The following is a 19238-nucleotide window of genomic DNA, read 5'->3' as shown; positions in this document are numbered from 1 at the left end:
AACAAACATATTTTCTTTTCACAGGTGACTACAGAAAAATAGGTTGAATTACTGGCATAACATAGGAATTGGATTCACACTGTAAGTTTGTAAGCAACATGAAAATAAGGAGGAATTAACCATCACATCTTAAAGGTGATACTTTATACTTGATATTCTGAAACAAGTAATATTTTTAGTGGTTTTTCAGTTTATTAAAATTATCCAAAATGAAGATGATCCAGTGAGCAGAGATTGTACATTTTTCAATTAGCAAAAGGTAAAGTAGCCACTCTAGCACCCTAGTTTAAGGATCTAGAATTAAATTTACACCATGGTTATTCATGAGCAAGTTTCAGTAAGTTTTAAAAAGTTTGACATATATGGGCCTGGCTCAGTGGCTCACGCCTATAATCCCAGCACTTTGGAAGGCCAAGGCCAGTGGATCACCTGAGGTTGGGAGTTCAAGACCAGCCTGACCAACATGGAGAAACCCCATCTCTACTAAAAAAACAAAATTAGTTGGGTGTGGTGATACATGCCTGTAATCCCAGCTACTTGGGAGGCTGAAGAAGGAGAATCACTTGAACCTAGGAGGTGGAGGTTGTGGTGAGCCAAGATCATGCCATTGCACTGTAGCCTGGGCAACAAGAGTGAAACTCTATCTCAAAAAAGAAAAACCTTGATATATGAATTCATGCTTTATTGGCTATTAATACAATTTATTTTTTTTTTAGAATGGTAAAAAAAGGTGAGGAGAAAGTCTCATAAAGTTTTACCTCTGATGGATTTTCATGATGTCAAGTAGATTAGTTTTTAGCAATGTGCCTTGATCATAAACTTTTTGCTGTAACTTCGGTCTGGAGGAAAATAAGTCAAACCTGTTGTATAGAATTAAAAGTTCAGTGTTTAATTTCATACCAAAAGAACATAGACGTTGGAAAAAAATAACTCAAATATAACATATTAGTAAATCACAGTATTACAGTAGATATTCTTAAAATATATTTTCCAGGACAAAGCAAGAGTTGGAAAAAGCCCAGATCCTAAGGGGTTTCCTTGGTCCTCTTCCTGCTTGACCTGTAGTGTGGTCTGATAAGGTCATAATCTTGATTTCCTAAAACCACCTCAACACCTATCTATAATTCAACCTATTTTTCTGTAGCTGCCTGTGAAAATAAATTCTGTTTCTTATAGCTCCCATAGTTACCAAAAAAAAAAAAATAGGAACGTCATTTGAAATAATATTCTATTATTTTCCTGCTATTGCTTTGACCTCATTTCTTCCCTGTTTTCTTTGGTGGCTCCTCCTGTGATACTTGTTTATTTAAACAGTTCTCAAGGGTTTTTTGTTTGTTTGCTTCTCACTTTCAGTCATCTCCTCGAGTCATTCTTTTTCCATGATTTAAAATTCCAATTTGTATGGGAAAGCTCAATGATCTTTGTCCCCAAAGACCCCTCCCCAGAGCTGCAGAACTGTAGCATTCACCTTCACGATGGAAACATGTGGACACTGTGTCCACGTGAACACTGCCCCTACCCTCAGGCACCTCCATATATACCTCACAGCAATATATCGCTTCCTCGTTATCTCATCAACAAAAATGTCTGTTTTTATTCATGAGTTCTGCCTTTTGGGATAGATTCACAATCTTCTCAGTCATTTTAGATGAAAATCTCAGAGCCCTCTCGAACTCCATCATCTTTCTCACACATTATTGTCATCTACTTGATAAATCAACTACTGCAGTCCCTTTCTTTCTGATGCCACAGTCCTACCTTGGGTTGGCCTTTATTATCTCCTTCCCAGGGTCCGGATCCCATCTTCCCACACTTGCCTCCCACATGATGATTTCTTCCTTTCCTAAGTCATTCTGCCCATGGCGAGGATAGTCATCTTCCTGAATCACAGGTACAATCATGACATGCTAGTGCCCATCCCTGCCACTCTACAGAAACTGCTCTAGACAAGACTTCCAATGACATTCAAAGCACATCTTTCTCTTTTATTTGGCATTGCTGTGACATGTGACACTGTTAGTGTCTCCCTTCTTTAGAAGTTCTCCTTTTAAGTCCTCATTCACTCTACCCTCCATTGCGATTTTCTCCTATTTCTCTGCTCTCCTTTTCAGTCTCCTCTATGGCTATTTCTTTCTCTGATTAAACTTTAATGTTATTACATCAGAGGGGCACCACCCTTAGCATCCTGATCTTCTCCTGCTGCAGTTCTTAATACCCCTGGGAGAGCCACCCACACCCATGATTATAGCTACACTGAAAGATTGCTGACTCCCACATCTCTACCCATTTGCCCTCCTGACTCCAAGACCTGTTCAATTGCTTAAGGAATTTCTCCACATGGATGGTCACAGGCATGTCAAAGTCGGCCAACCTCAGCTCATCCGTTCTTCCTTCCAAACCTGTTTTTCTTGTCTTTCCTGTCAAATGGAATGAGGATATCACCATCCACCCAGTTAGATTCCTATGTCAGAAACTGCGAGGTAATCCACAATCACTTTTACCCCCTCTTGCCCCCAAGTCACTGTTGCCAGTCCATGAACTTCTACAAAATTAGTATCTTTAAAATCTTCTCCCATGTTCCATTGGTAATTTTACTTCTTTTGTGCAGGCTTTATTTTTTTCTCACCTAGATTTTATAATAAATCTGACCTGGTAAACTGTCTGTAATCTTTTCTGTTTGTCCTTCAAATTATGTTCAGGATAATTTTTCTAAAATGCAAGTTTCATCAATTCAATCCATTGTTCATTTTATTTTACTTTTTTTTGAGATGGAATCTTGCTCTGTCACCCAGGTTGGAGTGCAGTGGTGCAATCTTGGCTCACTGCAACCTCTGCCTCCTGGATTTAAGCGATTCTGCCTCAGCCTTCGATATATATATATATATATATATATATCATCTCAAACTCCTGACCTCAGGTGATCCCCCCACTTCTGCCTCCCAAAGTGCTGGGATTACAGGTGTAAGCTACAGCACCCAGCCTATTTTTAAATATTTTAAAAGGACTTTCCTTCTCCTCTATAATATGGTCAAAACTTTATATGTTAGAACCTGTAATTCAAACTCTAGAAATTTATCTTTCAAAGAAATCAGGTGTGCCCCAGGATTTTTGAATAATGTGCAACATGGTGCTATTCACAGTATCAACTATTGGAAAAAAGAGATATTTTCATCAATAAAGGATTTTTAAAATTATAATATGACACACAAATGAGCAAGATTTAAAATTGTGTTATAGAAGAATACACAAAGATATCAAAATTGTGTAATATATCAAAAGAGTGAACTCAAAACATTACATAACTTCTATCAATTATTCATTCATAGTATCTATTATTGACATAAAAAGTTTAACAGGATATACACACTGATATGGTTTGGCTGTGTCCCCATCCAAATCTCATCTTGAAATGGAATCCCCATAATCCCCATGTGTCATGGGAGGGATCCCATGGGATGTAATTGAATCATGGGGGCAGTTTCCCCCATGCTGGTCTCATGACAGTGAGGGACTTCTCATGAGATCTGATGTTTTTATAAGTGTCTGGCATTTCCCCTCCTGATACTCATTCTCTTTCCTGGCACCCTGTAAAGAGGTGTCTTCCACCATAATTGCAAGTTTCCTGAAGCCTCCCCAGCATGCAGAACTGTGAGTCAATTAAACCTCTTCCTTATATAAATTACTCAGTCTCAGATATTTCTTCATAGCAGTGTGAGAATGGACTAATGCAGTAAATTGGTACTAGAAGTGGGGTGCTGCTATAAGGATACCTGAAATGTGAAAGTGACTTTGAAACTAGGTAACATGCAGTAATTGGAACAGTTTGGAGGGCTCAGAAGAAGACAGGAAAATGTGGGGAAGTTTGGAACTTCCTAGAGACTTGGAGGGCTCAGAAAACAAGGGATGTGAGAAAGTTTGGAACTTCTTAGAGACTTGCTGAATGGCTTTGACCAAATGGTGATAGTAATATGGATAATGAAGTTGAAGCTGTGGTGGTCTCAGATGGAGATGAGGAACTTGTAAGGAACTGGAGTAAATGTCACTCTTGCTATGCTTTAACAAAGAGACTGGCAGCATTTTGCCACTGACCTAGAAATCTGTGGAACTTTGGACTTGAGAGAGATAATTTAGGGCATCCAGTGGAAGAAACTTCTAAGCTGCAAAACATTCAAGAGAAAGCAGAGCACAAAAGTTTGGAAATTTTGCTGCCTGATGATGTGATTAAAAAGAAAAATCTATTTTCTAGGGATAAACTCAAGCCTGCTGTGGAAATGTGTGTAAGTAATGAGGAACCAAATGTTAATCACCAAGACAATGGGGAAAATGTATCCAGGGCATGTCAGAGAATTCATGTCAGCCCTTTCCATCACAGGCCCAGAAGCCTAGGAGAGAAAAATGGTCTGTGAGCTGGGTCAAGGGCCCCTCTGCTCTGTACAGCTTTGGGACATGGTTCCCTGTGTTCCAGCTGCTTCAGCTCCAATCTTAGATAAAAGGGGCCAAGGTACAGCTCAGGCCATTGCTCCAGAGACTGCTAGCCCCAAGCCTTGGTGGTCTATATGGGGTGTTGGGCCTGCAGGTGTGCAGAGGTCAAGAACTGAGGTTGAGAAACCTCTGCCTAGATTTCAGAGGATGTATAGAAATGCCTCAATATCCAGGCAGAAGTTTGCTGCAGGAGTAGGGTCCTCATGAAGAACCTCTACTGGAGTAGCACAGAAGGAAAATGTGGGGTTCGAGCCTCCACACAGAGTCCACTCTGGGGCACTGCCTGGTGGAGCTGTGAGAAGAGGGCTACTGTCCTCCAGACACCAGAATGGTAGATCTACTGACAGCTTGTACCATGTACCTGAAAAAGTCACAGCCACTCAATGCCAGCCTGTGAAAGCAGCTGAGAAGGGAGCTGTACCCTGCAAAACTACAGGACTGAAGCTGCCCAAGACCATGGGAGCCCACCTCTTGACCTAGATGTGAGACATGGAGTCATTTACGTATATTCTGGAACTGTATGGGTTAATGACTGCTCTATTGGATTTTGGACTTGGATGGGGCCTATAGCCCCTTTGTTTTGGCCAATTTCTTCCATCTGGAATGGGTGTATTTACCCAATGCTCATACTCCCATTGTATCTAGGAAGTAACTCACTTGCTTTTGATTTACAGGCTCCTAGGGAGAAGGGACTTGCCTTGTCTCAGATGGGACTTTGAACTTGGACTCTTGGGATAATGCCGGAATGAGTTAAGTCTTTGCAGGGACTGTTGGAAGGGTATGATTGTTCTTTGAAATGTGAGAACATGAGATTTGGGCCGGGGTGGAATGATATGGTTTTGGCTATGTCCCCACCCAAATCTCATCTTGAATTGTAATCTTCATAATTCCCATGTGTTGTGGGAGGAACCTGATGAGAAGTAATTGAATCATGGGGGCAGTTTACCCCATGCTGTTCATGTGACAGTGAGTGACTTCTCACAAGACCTGATGCTTTTATAAGTGTCTGGTAGTTTCCCTGCTGGCACTCATTCTCCTGCTACCCTGTGAAGAAGTGCCTTCTGCCATAATTGTAAGTCTGAGGCCTATCCTCAGTGGAACTGTGAGTCAATTAAACTTCTTTCCTTTATAAATTACCCAGTCTTGGGTATTTCTTCATAGCAGCACGAGAACAGACTAATGCACACACAAACCTTAAAGGTATGCATCCTTGGTAAGTATAATTGTGATTCTTACATTTTCTATAGTGAACATGCAACACTTTCGAAATCAGAAAAAAATGTGTTATTTTATAAAAGTCTAAATCAAGTTGTCAGATTTTTTTTCAAGCAAATTTCTTACCCCAAAAAGCTTCTGTGAATATCTTCCCCTCTCCTTCTCCTTACTGCACATCTGCAGCCTAGGTTAGGCATCACTGTCCTGTGCAAACCTCTGGCATAGTTCTCACATTGTATTATAAATGTTATGTATGTATTTATCACTTTCACTGACTTCTTTTATCCGTATGTACCTAGTGCTAAGCAAAATACAGGTAAAATAAATGCGTATTGAATAAATGAACGGGTGATGCTGCTTATGTCATCGTGACCCACATTGATTCCTCACTGCCTTCAGGAAATAATGTGCACACTCTTTAGGCTGATATTTGAAAATCCTTCATAATTTTATGTGACCTATCCTTTCAGTCTTTTTTTTTTTTTCCATATTTTTGCCCCCACTTCCCCAAGTACATCTCTTAGCACGGCACTCAATGAGAAGGGATGGCATCTTTCTTGTTCACTGCTGTATCCAAGAATGTAGCCTCAGAACCTCTCAATAGATAGTCAGAAATTATTTGTTGAATTACTGATTAAATAAATTAATTAACTTCCTCAAATATATTCTGTACCTGCCACTTTCGTGTATTTTCTAAAGAGTTACTGCCTCCAATTTCTGCCTTATTAATTTCCTCTGTCAAGTCTCCAAGGCTTAGTAAAGTTTTGTTACTTATTACAATCATTTTCCAAACTTCCTAGGCAAAACTAAATTCTTCTTAGTGCAAATACAGCACGTTTTTTATATCTCCCTCCCGTTATGGTGTATGTATGCTCTTTTGATGTTATTTACATAGTAACTACATTCTAAACTTTTGAAAGTTAAGGATTTTAATAATTTGATGTCTCTCTTCTCAGTTTTCTCCCATCTATTATGTCTCAGCTGTCCTAGATGGCATAGACTAGACTAAAAATCTCTATTTACTAACTATTAACACAAGGATTCCTGGGAATCAGTTTCTTCATCTCTAAAATAGATATAATAACATTATCTGCACCTCCAAAAAATTAATTAAATAATATCATTAATTTGCTTGGCACATAGTAAGTCCTCAATTGGTACTAATAGCTACTATCAGTATTATCGTTATCATTTTTGTGATTAACATGATTAATATAAAGTAAGTGCCTGTTAAATGGAAATGTCACTACCATAGATTGAGAAACAGAGAAGTTGATTTCAGATCAAATTTTGCACTATATTTTAGCAATGGGAGTGTTCCAAACATATCTGAGCCTCCCAAGTGCCACAAGCCTCTGACTCCCAGTTACATCTGGAAAGATTATTTGATTAGAACATTTGAGATAAACAACTGTGTTTAGAAGAGAGAGAAACAGAAACTCTTACTTTGGCTGGACATATAATGTGGTATAAATATTTGGAAAGCAATTTCTCAATATCTCCTAAAGTTGAAGATACACATGCCCATTAATTGTTCAGCAAATCAGTTTTGGAAACATTCACTAGAGTAATTCTTACATTTGGACACAAATAGGAATGTAATTGAATATTTTTATAGCACTACTTCTAATAGCAAAATGCCACACAGCCATGAAAATAAGGTGTGCTATAAGAATCTACATCGAATACATGATTTACAATGCATTTATACCACATTATATTCCATTTACGGTTTCCATAAAATTTTCAAACATTCAAAACAATACTATAGACTGTTTATAATATCTTCACATATCCAGCAGTGAAAAGAATAAAAGCATCTACAAAACAAATAAAAGAATAAAAACATACACTGCAGTGATATTGACAAAGATAGGATAGTGGTAATCTCTGAGGCTGAAAAGAGAAAACAGGATTAAGGAGGGTACCATCTTATCCTTAATATTTTATTTCTTAAGCTGGGAGATGAATACATAAGTCTTTGCAATATCTACCTTTAAACGTCTACTATGTATTACATGTATTGAGGAAGCACCTAAATTAGGTGCTTTTCCCAGTGGAAATAGAAAACATACAAAACTCTTCTACCATTCCTGGAAATGAAACATGATGTCTGTTCTTCTGGCTGGGGATGAATATGCTTCTGTTTCTTCCAAGGAAGACCCCTACAAAGAAGCCTCTTATCTCTGGGCAAGGTGGTGGCCATAGTAATCAAGAGAAAGCCCCCAAGATAAAACAAAACCTAGGAGGAAAGAGTCAGCATGCCCTTCTTCTGCCTTCCCATTCCTAAGTACCCGAAGATTCTTTCCTCAGCTCTCCTTTCCTGGAAACTTGAGTGGGGTAGGAGGAAAAGCAGAGCTAGGTGTCATTTTAATGAAGAGCATATCTGTCTCCTCCATTTCTGACCCTCCCTGATTGCACTCCAGAATTCCAATCCCACATGATTAACAAGGTAGTTTCCTTTTCTGTTTGAAGGTCCATTCTCTCAATTTCAAATAGTTTCTGAGGTGCAAAACTGCATTTCCCCACTTTTGTGGGGAACCAGTTCCCTCTTTTTAGAAGGAAGTGCTACTGTCCTTCTGTCAAGCCACCAAGCTTAAAAACTCAAGATGACCCAAACAGCAAAGATGGGGGCCTGCTGCTCCATCTGGGAATTTTGGCCCAGGGAGTTTTCGAATTAGGCCAGAGGACACCAGCAGGAATGGTTGGAGGCCCGAGTTGGCAGGTTCCACCAAGTGAAAAGGAACGAGATTGGAGACCTACTTTATGAAGCTGTATGGTCATGCTTTCGTGGAGCAGCTGTGTGCTGTGCTGGGGTGCCACTTCCACCCTGGTCTACTCAGCATCTCCAAAGCCCGCAGGCTGGAACAACTACAGCACGGAAAATGCCCACCCCTCTCTTTGGGAGCTCTCTATTCAAAAGAAGACATACATTTGGCTTACAATCCTATGAAAAAAAGCTCAACATCACTGATCATTAGGTAAATGAAAATCAAAACCACATGAGATACCATCTAACACCAGTCAGAATGGCTATTATTAAAAAGTCAAAAAATAACAGATGCTGGCAAAGTTGTAGAGAAAAAGGAATGTTTATACACCACTGGTGAGAGTGTAATTTAGTTCAGCCATTGTGGAAGATTCCTCAAAGCTGTATGGTCATGCTTTCATGGAGCAGCTGTGTATATACCAAAGGAATATGAATTATCCTATTATAAAGACATATGCACATTTATGATCATTGCAGCACTATTTATCATGGCAAAGACATGAAATCAATCTAAATGCCCATCAATGATGGACTAGATTTTTAAAAAATATGATACATACACACCGTGGAATATGACATAGCCATAAAAAAAAAAGATAATGTCTTTTGCAGGGACATGGATGGAGATGGAGGCCATTATCCTTAGCAAAATAACACAAAACCAGAAAACCAAACGCTGCAGGTTGTCACTTATGAGTGAGAGTTAAATGAGAACACATGGACACATAGAAGGGAACAACACACACTGGGGCTGACTGGAGGGTGGAGGGTAGGAGGAGGCAAAGGATCAGGGTGAATAACTAATGGGTACTAGGCTTCATACCTGGGTGATGAAATAATCTGTACAACAGACCCCCATCACATAAGTTTACCTGTGTAACAAACCTGCATATGTACCCCTGTACATAAAATAAGAGTTAAAAAATAAAATGAAATAAATAAAAACTCAAGAGCTTGGCTCTCACTATAATTATTATTATTTAGTTTTCTTTTTTATTGAATGGCTCCTTCATCCCTTGATTCTTTTCATTTTAATTCCTCCCACTCCTCATTTATTCATGTTCAGCTTATTGAAACCTATTTCCAGGGAGCTCTCCTGGTGTCATGTTCCCTATGTGCTAATGGATCTGCACACTGTGCCCTGGAGAAACCCCCAAAAGCATGGATTTCCACAGTCAGCTCTTGGTCAGAACTGTTTTGAACCTCCTGCTGTCCAGCAGTTGAAGACTAAATCCCTTTAAAGCTTCCACAACCAATCTTATTCCAGCATTATCACCCAAAATCCCCTAGAATACCCTCCATAGAATACCCAATATCCCTCTTTTCTCTCCAGCTACACATAAAAACAGCCCATGAATTTCACTTCCTAAATCTTGTGCTTGATATTCCCCCGACTTCAGTGTTTCCCAAACTTCAGGCGTCCTGATACCTCATCATGATTTCTCCATTACCAGTTGCCACCTGAACTACTTTTTACTTAACATTTTCTGTAAATTCACTCTTAATTTTGGTGAGATAACTATTTAAAAGGTTAATTTTTATTAGTACCATAAAAAAACTGATATCTATATTAATAAATAGGCAATAACTATATACAAATGTTATTTTAAGGGAGTAATTGGTCTAATTAAATTAAACCAAGTACTTTTTGACTGCTAACATTTATTGCTTATTTTGTGAGGGCCATAGGGTCATAAAGGAAGCTTAAACAAGTGTTCAAAGAATTTTAAGTCACATCAAAAACAACAAAACTTATTTCTGAAGAGTTGAAAGTAAGTCAAAAAATACAACTTTCTCAATTTGTCATCTTAACATTATTGATCAATCCACATTTTCCCTAAAATTATTTAATGTGCACAAAGTTTAGAAAACATCACTGTACATGAGATACTTTCATTACCTCTTCCTACCGATCTCAAGTCTGCACATTTTTTCAGGCCTGCCTAAAGTTCCACCACCTCCCACAATGTCCTCTTGAAATTCAGGGCACTGTGACTGCCCCTTCCTCTGGCAGCCTGGGTACGCCTCTCTTCTGTGTTTTAGGAAGCCACTCCACTCTGCTTTTGAGTGTCTTGTATACAAGTTCTCAAGTTTATTATTTTTCTGGTCTCCAGTGGTTATAGTTCAAAGAAAGGTTTATGGAGGTATCTTTTAATCCTCTGATACTGGGCATCACACCTTCTGCGGAGTGACTCTATGAACAGCATGAATGACTGATGAATCAGCACTTCCTCTCTTTAACTGTTTATGAGGACATATCTCTGCTAGTAGAGTAGGATCCCCTCGAGAGCTGCGAGTGAGTTTCTTCTAACCTCTAGACCCAGCCCAGTGGGAGTATATTGCAGAACTGCTAGAAATCTTTATCAAATGAATAAATGACAGTTCCTAGAGACACTGTACCGTAGGCACATTTGACAACCAAAACAGAGCCACCCTTTTAGAAGTATACTGTGTTCAGTGCCTCTGCAGCTTTCCTCCACCTTTGGAGAACCGCAAGTTTCATTCTAACGCTACCCTGGACTTGTTGACATAGTGTTTACATTTATTAATATAGGGCACATCACATATAAAACTCTGCACACTCAACTTAAATGTCAGTTGTTACCACCTTCTGTTATCACCAAATACTACAGAGGATGTTTAGTCTTAATAGACCCGTAGGCATATCTTTGGTCTTTCAAGAAATAATTCTCTAAAACTTCAACAGACATGTCTTCAAGTTCAAAATCAGTATAATTCCAAAATGTCTTTTGTCCTCCAAATCAGTGAATAAATTTTAAGATAAGATGATGTTTAACAAACTTTGCCTTGGTAGTTTTAATTATCTCTAAAACACAAACAGATAAAAATATTTTATTTATAAATTAGCTACAAGGAAGGTGAGAAAACTGGAATACATTTGCTTCAAGTTTTAAAAATGAGTCATAACAATCTTTCAAGCAAATTGTAACTAATAATTATGACTTCATAATTTCTTGATTCTGAACACTACCCATGAAATCATATTAAAAATCACTATTATAAATAAAAGACAGTACTGTAATTAAGTTAAGGGGGGCATAAAAGAATCACTACTGAGGTCAAGACAACTTTAAGAATATACCTGAAATGCAATGTTGTCACCTACTAATTGCTATGTAAAAAACAGACACTAACATAGGTAAGTCAATATCAATCCTAAATTAGACCCACTGAATATAGACTCAAGACATGTTTAGGGAATTTGGAAGACCTTTAATAAATAGAAGGCATTGAAAGGTTCACTGCATGCTTTTTGATCTTAAAAATAAATAAAGATTTTAAAATCTATTTTTATTAATTGTGGTTTAAAAAAAACAAACAATTTACCATCCTAACCATTTGTAAGTATTTACACTTACAAACTGTAAGTTCAATAGTATTAAGTGTATTTAAATTGTTGTACAATCTCCAAATGTTTTCATCTTGTAAACTGAAACTCTGTATCCATTAAACAACTTTCATTTCTCCCTTCCCTAGCACCCTGGCAACTACCATTCTACTTTATTCTACTTTTCATGTCTGTGAATTTCACTACTCTAAATACCTCATGTAAGTTGAATCATCCAGTATTTGTCTGTTTCTTTGATGTTTTCCAAGCTTAATTGAAACTTAATTAGGATGAAGCCAAGTTATACTCCATCATTTATTGTCTAACTACCTATTCAGTACAATAATTCACTGTGCTAATTTCATGCTATTGACCTAATGAGATAGGTTGTGCACACTTTACAGATGAGGAAACTGAGACTTTGCAAGGTGAAACATCTTGTCAATGGCCACAGTGGGGCTCTGATTGCAACTTTATCTAACTTCATAACATAGTCTTTTTAGCACATCTGTATGCTTTTTGAAATATTTAAATTTTTCAGGGTATTTCAACCATCTACATATTTGAAATAACTCAGAATCTTTTGTTTTTACCTTTGATGGTTAATGTCACATGGGTTCTTCCTTTTTCAAAATAAACTACTTTATTCTAAACCATGTCTCAAGGTATTCTATTCTGTCTTGATGCTTATTCTAACACATGTCCCATAAGCCCACAGAAAACCACTTACCTTCCCTTTATTTAAGCAGGCTTGATTTGTTAAGCAGTTGGTTTGTTAAATTTATCTGGAAATTATATAACTTCCTAGTGAGTACCACATATCAATAGTGAAAGGAATATTATTTGTTTAAAAGCAACACTTACATTTGTGGAAATGATCCCCAGCTTCTTCAGTTCAGACACATGGTTTTAGTGAATAAAAGTCACTCTACCAAAATCAGGTACTCTTCAACCATGCCTTGCTCCATAGGCAGGCAGGCACCTGCACCTCTGCTTCCTGAGCCACTGAGACTTGAAGTTCTACCAGTGTGGCTCCAAGACAGCCAAACCAGAAACCCTGAAAGGCAAGAGAACTACGATACCCACAATTCAGGCTCCTCACCTGAAACCAGAAGAGGGTGTTTGGCTAGAGTTTCACCCTAAGAAGAAAGGAGAAGCGAGTGGAAAAGCAATTTAAAAAATCAGGTGGGTATATCTAAGAACAAGCTGTAAATGTAATTCGATCTCTATGAAAGGAAATAAAACTGGTTTAATGTTTGTCAGGGAATAAGCCTCATTGTTGGCAATAACTAAAAAATCTTTATGCAAACAAATCCTCTTGCAGTCAGAACCTGCCCCACCGGATTCTCTTTCGATGATTCAGAGCTGAAGGCACCTCACTGCCCTGTGAAACAGGTGAATGAAGGCTTCCTGGGTGAGTGATGGTGTCTCACTCGTTCCCCCTACATCAGCACTGTGATTGTCACTCAAAGATGCTATCGACACAATGGGGACTGTTTGACATTTCATCTTCTAAAATGCTCTGGATTTTTAAAAGAGCATTTTAAAATGTAAGCAAGAATAAAGTTTTCTTGATATTTTCTTCCATTTTACTTACCATTTCTGTGTTTTGTGTTTTCCTTCTGTATATTTCAGTATTATTTTGTTCAAAATTCAAGAAAGAGAAAATTAGGGGAAAGGGGATAAAAAGTAAAACTTAGTAAAATGAAATGTGCAATAATTGCTTCACTTTTTTGCAACATCAGCAACAGAATGTTAAAAAGAAATACGCTTCTCAATTTGTTCATACAGCATCTCTCTCTCTCTCTCTCTCTCTCTCTCTCTCTCTCTCTCTCTCTCTCTCTCGTCTATTATTTCCTGTTAGACACATTCCAGAAAAACGAATAGAGGCAAGCCCTGACTTGGTCTGGGTTCAGAAACATAATAGAAGAATTCATCTAAAGTAAGGAGATGGCAGAATGGTGACAAAGGAAAAGTTTCCTTTCCCTTTTCTGCACTTTCTCTCCTACCGTTCTAACTGCCCCTTCCTCCTTAATGCGTCCCGGGGCTTCATGCCACCCAAATCACCGAATCCACCCAGATTCCCTTTGAAGTTTCCCCTTGAGTCATCCCACAATCCATACTGAGCTGCTCTGTTTCTTTTTGTCACAGGTTCCTCAACTCTCTACTAGAGCCTAGCTTTCATTTATGTAATTATATTCCTTCCAAAACAAATGGTTCTTAATTTCCCCAAACCCTACAGGTGGCATTCTGCATGCTGTTTCTCCTCTCTGAAATCATCTTTGCTCATCTTTAAATGTTCAGAAATTTCCTTTTTTTCAAAGCTCAATGAAAAACACTCTTCGCCAAGATGCCCTCCTCAGTCTGTCTTAATCTGGGTTGTTCTCTTCTTCCTTATCAATTCCATAATATTGTCTGTGCTCCTCTCATAACACGTTGTATATCTCATTTCATTGGTTTACATGGATGTGTGTGTACATATGCAGTCTTACATTCCTATTTGAAGGTAAGACCTTATTGTATCTCCACCTCATTAACTCATTAATGTACATGTAGATGTTTGTGATAAACAATCAATGCATAAAATAACTGAGATACTACCTGAGGTGTGTGTGTGTGTGTGTTAATGTCTAATGCCATCTTTCTCTCTCCCAGAAAACATTTACATTTAAAGAAATCTCTAAATGCCATACATAAATACTGTGATCAGAATCCCCCTGCAGTCTAGTCTGGTATGGCTTCCACTGCTTTTATTTGCAGAAAGGCAAGGTATTAAATCTAGCAATTCAACCCTTAACAGTACCCAAAATGAAAGCTCTATTAAGTCAGCACTCACTGTTTTGCCACCTCCCATCCCTGATGTGCACTTGCTTTCCTAACAGCTTCCCAAGGACTGGGCTCCCTAGAATCCTCAGTCTCATGGTCTTGGAGACCAGGCCCTACCTCCATCTATGATTTTTTATTATCAGCATTTATGGATCCCTTCCCCTATTATCTAATCTACTGGCTCTAAAGATTGAACTCTGCTCTTTGGACTGTTTAAATAGTTCTTAACCACTGATGTCCTTCACCCAGGGAAGGGAATTCTTTCAACAGTTGCTAGTTCCTCATACCTCTGCCTCTACGGGATTCTCCTGGTCCCCAAATGCTCTGTTGTGTCTTCTAGCTGTCAGCCACCGTGGAGAAAGTGAACTTTCTAGATCCTGCCAATTCATACAATGAGTTTTGTGTGGACCATCAGATACAAAGGCTGACTGGTGAAGGTGACTGTTGCCTGGAAAGTTCTCCCAGTTCTCCTCTACTTATCCCATAAGGACTGGTAGCCCCTTAGCCTGCTTGTGTAAACATCACCAGCTATGTAAAGTTGGCTGTTAGCTCATCCTTAGCACCTGGCTCAGGATAAACTTCTTAAGAAACTCTCTTCTGACCTCCTTATCCCTACCATGTTTCTTGTACTGACTTATGCAATGGTCACAACCAACCTAGAAGTTGAAATTCCAGTGACTCACTAACCCAGCTGCCCTTGTAGATCAGGAAGAGGCAAAGCAGTTAGAATGGCAATCAGACACAGCTATCTGGGGCCAGGAATTAGGAACTGGTGACATAAAGAAAGAGGGACAGAAGAGAACCCCCTCTATGGTGAGCAAGGCAGCTGTGCAAACAACATGCTGTTTCGGATGTGACTGTGGTGGCTGTGGGGTCCAGGGTCCAGGGCTCATGATATTGGTCATGCCAATTGTGGTTCCTAGGCCTTAGCAGAAGCAATGAACCTATTCAGTGATATTATTTTGGCTGCTGCTCTGGCTTCATAAGCCATATACCTGATTCTTCAGCAAGTCTTCAGCAATTCTGGGACTGGAGTTTTGGTGTGTTGCTCTTCAGTTTAGATCTGCCACAGTCATTTGAGGTTGCTTGAAGCTAAAAACTCTGAGTGATACCTACCTCTCACACAGCTCTTACATTATCACTACCTACCTGACTAGATTCAGACTCCATCAGATCAAGGACTGGATTATATTTATCTCTAAATGTCCTAAATCTCCACAGTGCCTGGCTATAGTACATATATATTTTGACCTAAATTGAACTGATCAATAAAATGAGGAAGTCTTACTTAAAGTTCCTTCTAACTTAACATTTGTCTGACCACATAAAAGCTGTCAGGTTGCTCATGAATGCAGAGGTAATAATTTTCCCTTAACTATGGTTAGAATTTAGACTCCACCCCTTCTCTCTATCTCAGAGGGAACAGAGTTAGGGATTTCCTCCACTAGAGAGGGAACTCAAACACACAAGCTATTGTTTGTTATTTAATAATCAAAAGAGTTTTTTTTTCCTTCTTTTTTTGGTATCTTTTAGTGGCCTGTATCATATGTTAAAGTCACTCATGTTTGGCCTCTATAATACAAATACACCAGAAAGAGTGATAGGAAACAGCATATTCCCCCACATGTTCAGATTTTTCCAGTATGACATTATTTTGGAAAGAGAAAGGCCACATTTGCAAGCTTAGAAGAAAGTTCCCCCTGGAGTTTTTACTCTGTCCTGTTTCAGTATGTATTGACTCTCAGAACCTGGGCGGCTATGACATCCATTTTCTGGGTCACTTTGTCCCTGAGTCATTATCATCCTGTAACTTTCTGAAAACATTTGACTATGCCATTTACAGGCTAATTTCAGTGAACAGCTTAAATCATAGTAAAATGTTAGGGCCAGAGTAAATTTAGGTCACAATGATCTTATTTCCCTAGATTAAGAAAGAGAGCTAAGTTGTTGTAACAATTTCATAGTTTCCTTCATTACATCTTTTTGGAGCTTTACTCAACCATAAGATGAATCATCCACAAATCGACCCCCACAAAGCTGTGGTTTAGACGTTCATCACTGTTTTCTTTCGTTTGTTGCTTTCAGGTTAACATGCACAGAAATATGGGCCAATTTTTCACATGAGCACAAGATATTTATTTCCATGCTACCTTTTTGCAAGTAATCAACAACAGAGAGAGCTCTGTGCAGTTTGCACTGGAATGCCCATGGATTACTTGTGTCATATCTGGATTCTAAAGAGTTGTCCATTTGTTGAATCCTCCCTATCTGTATTGGTAGAATCGCCACTATCAAACCAAGATCATTCTTTGGAAAGATCTTTAGCTGTCTTTATATCAACTTCTCTGGAGCTTATGTGATTTTCCAGAAAATTTCCAAGACATAATTTTGTCCCCAGGTCCCATGAATATGTAATATTTTGAGTCTCTCTATTAAAATAGCACTTTTGTACATTTCATTAACAATATATGTGTATGTGTTGGTGTGTGAACAAGCATATCAACTACTTCACCCACGTTAGTGGGAAAAATAATTTACTCTGAGTTTCTAGAATACCAGATGGTAAGTAAGCTCTGTGAGAATGGACTATCAATGTTTAATTGTATTCTATAAAGCTCACAATCTAGAAACCCAAGATAAGGGGATGGCAGATATTCCTAATTCATTTCCAAATATGTTTCAATAATAGGCTTTATTATATACGTATAAATGTCTTACAAATTTTACACAAGAAAATGTCAAATTTTTAAAAAATATTAACATCTATTCACATACCGCTATGTTCTGTGGACACCATCAGTGGGATTTTACAGGAGTAAATTTTTCTGACAATTGGAAACTCTGTAAGAAAGAAGCAGTACATTTTATATCCTGGGAATATTCACTCTTATTTTGCATGCTTCTAATAAGTATTATACCACAGTAAGCTCTGTTCTCTAACTTGAGATTAAAAGGTTGAACACAGAGACACAGATAGGTTCACTGACAAGGGGCCAAATCCCAGTGTTCTCTGACATAGAAGAGGAGTGCTTTAAGTTACCCATCCAATACCCCATAAGAATTTCCACCTCGGATGATGGAGTCTGCATGAGGCTGGCTTCTTACATTCTCACACATTCTTTTGGTGCTAACATATTCGTTCTAACTGTATTAGCTTTCAATTGCTGCTGTAAAAAATTACCACAGATTTAGTGATTTAAACCACACAAATTTAATGGCTTAAAGTTTTGGCAGTCAAGAAGCTGCCACAAGTCTCACTGGGCTAAATTCTAGGTGTCAGCAGAAGCACACTTCATTCTTTCTGGAGGCTCCAGGGGGAGAATCCATCCTCTTGCCTTTTCCGTCTTCTAGAGGCTACCCACATTTCTTAGGGCAGATCTCTGTTTCCCTCTTCAAAGCTAGTAGAGCAGGCTGCATGCTCTCATGTCATATCTCTGATCCTTCACATCTTTCTCACTGACTATAGCCAAGAAATCCTCTCTGCTTTGAAGGATTCATTATTATATTGATGCCACATGGATAATCTGGATCAGCCCCTCCACATCCCCCATCTCAAGGTACAGACCCTTAATAACAAGAACAAAATTCCTTTTGCTATGTCAGTAACATACTTACACATACCAGGGATTGGGGCGAGGACATTTTGGAGGGGCCATTGTTCATTTACCATACAGGGTTACTTCCTCAGGAAATTATTCATATAATATTCTAGGTTGCAGTTGAATCCTGTATAGGCTACCCATTAGGGAAAAGAGAATCTCCTGATTTGCTACAGGGCCTGTGTTAGAATAAGATGTATGACTGAAGAAGCATAAAGAAAGGCATTGTGTCCCCAGAACATCACCTGCCTCTGGGCTGTCACCTATTATTTCATTATGATAAGATGATTCAGTTTCAAACATGATTTGCTCCCAAGAACAATTAAATTGGTTAAACAAGACAATATTAAAACAACTTAGAATACAACTTAGAGGGATTAATACAACTTAGAGGGATTGCTAAGGCAAGAATTCATCAATTGACATTTTGGCAAGGGTAAGTTTACGAACAGAGCTGAGTGAGGAAGGATAAGGGGAGAACTAAATGAAGGAATATTTATTTCCAGGAATAAATGCAGGAATCTGCTTCCATAAGAAAGAATTGCCTCTCACACACGGTTCCTTTCTACTGAAAGACCTGAGCCACGGATACAATTTTCCATGCCTGGTACTATATGACTCTATTGCCTCGACTCACCACAGATACCTGATCACAGATCACTGAGTGAAAAATTGATGTTCACACCCAAACTGACCATCTTCAACTAGATCAGGATTCTAAAATTGTATTGAAAGTAATGGCAAAAACCTCAATTGCTTTTGCACCAACCTAATTGTCCAGTTTGTGGATCATTAATCAATTTACCAACATTTTTAAGTGAAATAGAATAAATCAAAATAGAATGGAATGTTTTCTGTTTTATCATGGCACTTATCCTGGTATTGAAATACTCCATAGTTTGTACCTCTACTTGAAGTTTTCTGCTTGCGTGCCAAAGAAAGATAATTTGCTTGGTTGGTTAGTGGTTACTATCCCATATAAAAATATCCTAATAAG

General features: G+C 38.5%; 1 protein-coding gene and 1 long non-coding RNA gene across 4 annotated transcripts in view; one reads left to right on the top strand and one right to left on the bottom strand.

Moving 5' to 3' along the window:
* MACC1 (MET transcriptional regulator MACC1) overlaps nt 1-12963 on the bottom strand; it is a 78371-nt gene extending 65408 nt beyond the window's left edge. Inside the window, exons 1-2 of one of the 2 annotated variants that reach the window (XM_003733581.6) lie at nt 12681-12963; nt 759-860 (exon numbers count right to left, since the gene is read on the bottom strand). The gene's annotated coding sequence lies outside the window, so the exon portion shown is untranslated. The remainder of the gene's footprint in view (nt 1-758; nt 861-12680) is intronic. The other variant, XM_054237169.2, reaches the window with a different exon arrangement.
* Nucleotides 1-14189, top strand: part of LOC118143667 (uncharacterized) — a 70124-nt gene extending 55935 nt beyond the window's left edge. The window contains exons 5-6 of one of the 2 annotated variants that reach the window (XR_013523712.1): nt 25-13001; nt 13141-14189. This is a non-coding gene — a long non-coding RNA (uncharacterized LOC118143667). Of the gene's footprint in view, nt 1-24; nt 13002-13140 lie in introns of those variants that run through there. The other variant, XR_004727953.3, reaches the window with a different exon arrangement.
* The last annotated feature ends 5049 nt before the right edge of the window (nt 14190-19238 follow it).

The sequence above is a fragment of the Callithrix jacchus genome, chromosome 11 (genome assembly GCF_049354715.1).
Source record: "Callithrix jacchus isolate 240 chromosome 11, calJac240_pri, whole genome shotgun sequence".
Taxonomy (NCBI): domain Eukaryota; kingdom Metazoa; phylum Chordata; class Mammalia; order Primates; family Cebidae; genus Callithrix; species Callithrix jacchus.
This window is presented reverse-complemented; position numbering and strand designations above follow the sequence as displayed.